Below are 3,659 nucleotides of genomic sequence, written 5' to 3'. Positions count from 1 at the left end.
TCTTGTATATTCAAGACTATACAAGCCTTTTTAATGAATGGTGTTGGTAAAACTGGACAGCTACATGTAAAAGAATGAAATTGGATCCCTTTCTCACACGATATACAAAAATAAACTCAAATGGATTAAACCTAAATATAAGACCTGAAACCATAAAAATCCTAGTGAGAACACAGGCAATAATTTCTCTAACATCAGCCACAGCTACATTTTTCTAGATATATCTCCTGAGGCAAGGGAAATAAAAGCAAAAACAAACTATTGGGACTACATCAAAATAAAAGGTTTTTCTGCTTAGCAAAAGAAAAAAAAAATCAATGAAACAAAAGGCAAATGAATAAATGGAAGTTTGCACCAAGTACAAAAGTAGCTCAGAGGATGGAAAATGATTATCCATGGTGAGTTGGAGAGGGAGGAAAAAATAGCAAAGGAAAGCTCCCAATAAGAGATGGCATATCTAGAGGATGGAAAAAAGAGTTTACAGGAAGAACATGAGCTAGAGCCTGGAGTCATGAAGCCGTGCGTATTTAGAAAACTGGCCAGTTCATTACTGTCAGAATGTAAACTATTTTGCAATGAGAGATTACAAGGCTAGATGACAGGCAGACACTAAATTATAAAGAGTTCTGAGGAGCCAGATTTTATTCCGTGATAGGGAATCAGTGCAGAGTTTTAATGACACCGAGAGGGATGATTAGGATTGCATTTTACAAGGACCACTGCAGTGACAATATGGCAGATGGATTGGAGTGTGCAGAAATGGTGGCAGAGAGACCAGTGAAGATGTGATTACAACAGTCTATGTGAGAGAAGATAAAAGATGAAGGCAGTGAAAATCAGAACTGACAACAGAGAGCAAGTTGCAGACATAGTGACTGGAAGAGATCCTGGGAGGGATTAGTGGCAGGGAAGCAGGTGTGTCTACGTTTATCACCAGACTTCAGGTTGGGTAACTGGTTGGACAGTGATGTCATCATCTGAGACGAGAAGACAGGAAGGAAAACAGATCTGGCAAAGTATTTGGCCCCAGAATGGTTTTTTTGACATGCTTATAATATATCTAGATGAAAATATCCCATAGCATGTGCATATTATAATTCTGAGGCTTAGTTGAAACGTCTTGCTGGAGTTGAGTGGTTGTTGAAATTGTTGGAATAAACCAGGAAGCGGATATGGAGCTGTGCTATGTAATATGATGGGAACTAGCCACATGGGGCTATTTAATTTTTTTCTAACAGGTTCATTAAAATATAGTTCATATACCATATAATTCGCCAATTTAAAGTACGCAATTCAATGATTTTTGGGTATATTCAGAATTGTCCGATCATTAAGATAATTTTAAACCATCACTCCAAAAAGAAACCCTGTACCTTTTGCTTTAGATATGACTGACGTCTTTTCATCCAGTTTTCAGTGTAGACATCACCTTCCCAGAAAGGATAGCCACTTTATGCAAAGGAGATCCTCGGGTCACCCGGGTGGCTCAGCCCCTTAAGTGTCTGCCTTCAGCTCAGATCATGATCCCACCATCCTGGGATCAAGCCCCCAGATCAGGCTCCGGGAGCCTGCTTCTCCCTCTTCCTCTGCCCCTCCCCCACTCCCTATGTTCACAGCCCCCCACCCCACTAGTCCTCTCTGCCTCTCTCTCTCAAATAAAATCTTTAAAAAATAAATTAAAAATAAAGGAGATCCTCCTCCAGTCCCCCGATCCTGCCCCTGTTTCTAGCTAATCTCCCTAACTGATTTCCTCTGCAGCTTTACCACAAGCTAAATGATATCATTTACTTGTTTCTTATCTGATTTGCTTCACAAGCATATGCGCTCAACAGAAGAACAGACTCACACCAGTGTTACATGCACCACTAAATGTTGAGTACCTAGAGCAGTGACTAACATATAGCACGTGTTCAAAACATTATTTGTTGAATGAATTAATGGAAGCCACAGTGAGAGAAAGCATGGTATTTGGGGGGGGGGACTTTAAATGGTTGAGCATGGGTATAAGTTAGTGATCAGAGTTGCCGCTGGAGAAGGAAGAAGCCATGACATCAGAGGTTCACATGCTGTGACAAGAAACTTGTATATGATCCTGAAGGCAACAGGAAGCCCTAAAAGATTTTAAGAGAGTGGCACTACCAGATTTGATTTTGGGAAAAATCACCCCTGAGGATATGATAAGTAGAACGGAGAGAAAGTACAGGGCGGACAGGCAGATTAGTCAGGAAGGCACGAGAGTGATCTGTGGAAGAAATAAAGGAGCATGAGGGTGTGAATTAATGAATAGGCAATGTGAATGTGGATGTGCAAATATGTCTCTCAGATAACTCACTTTTAAATAGGAACCTGTAGAAAATGCCTTCAAAGTTTTTCTCACATTGCACTTGGGTTTGTTTTTTTTTTTTTAAATTAGGTTTAGTCTCTTCTTTATAGATAAGGAATTGTGTTCTTAGAGGGAAGAAAATGGATTTCGGAAGTGATTTCCAAATTTGGCCAGTTATGAGGATCACCTTAAGGATTTGTAAAATATTTAAGGAGGGATGGGAAAGAATGAAGAGCTTTGTAGACATAGTAATTCACAGACACCTGCGAGACATCAAAGCAGGCTCTTGGGCATAACCTAGAACTTGAGAAGTTTTTTGCTTTGTTTAAGTAAGCTCTACGCCCAAGGTGCAGAGGGGATTGAACTCACAACTCCTAGGTGAAGGGTCACACGCTTTACTGACTGGGCCAGCCAGGTGCCCCGTGAGCTCTAAACGAGATAAAGATTCTGGAATTAAGGACAAACAACCCAAATGAAGCCGTATGTGTGGATTAGATCATCTACTGAGAAAGTAGAGGAACCTAGAGACTCCTGGTGAATGTTGACATTTAAGGGGAGGGAAACAAAGAGAAACCAAGAAAGGAGACCAAGTAGGAGTGGCTAGAAGAGGGAATAAGAAAGTCACTGAGAAGAGAGTCACGTGAGACAGGAGCCCTCGAAGGTGTCAAAGCCACAAAGACCTCTTCAGGCTAGATTATGGAGGTTCTGAGGATACTATCTACACTTCAGTGATTATCAAACTCCCTGGAGTAGCCCTCTTAAAATATACAGAATCAAAACTGCTGGGATGAGCCTATGAGTCTGTATTTCTGAAAAGCCTCCTGGGTGATTCTGATAGATAGTTGGGTCTAAGAACCATTAATTTAGACGACTTACCTAATCCAGTAACAGAGACATTTATTTAAAAGCACTGGAGGGGCACCTGGGTGGCTCAGTGGGTTAAGCCGCTGCCTTCGGCTCAGGTCATGATCCCAGGGTCCTGGGATCGAGTCCCGCATCGGGCTCTCTGCTGAGCGGAGAGCCTGCTTTCCTCTCCCTCTCTCTCTGCCTGCCTCTCTGCCTACTTGTGATCTCTCTCTGTCAAATAAATAAATAAAATCTTTAAAAAAAAATAAATAAAAAAATAAAAGCACTGGAAAGAGACCCAAAAATATCAGAATAATTTTGATAGCTTATGTTATAATCTCCCCTTGTAAAGAACTAAGGTAATTACCCAACTGGCCAGAGCTAGGCATTACAGTGGCACCATAAGAATAAAGTAATGTCCACGGTAGAGACTATGTCATTTTCAAATGCTACTTAAAAATTTTAAAAGGTGGTAAAGAACATAAAAACC

The sequence above is a fragment of the Neovison vison genome, chromosome 10 (assembly GCF_020171115.1).
Source record: "Neovison vison isolate M4711 chromosome 10, ASM_NN_V1, whole genome shotgun sequence".
Lineage (NCBI taxonomy): Eukaryota > Metazoa > Chordata > Mammalia > Carnivora > Mustelidae > Neogale > Neogale vison.
This window is presented reverse-complemented; position numbering follows the sequence as displayed.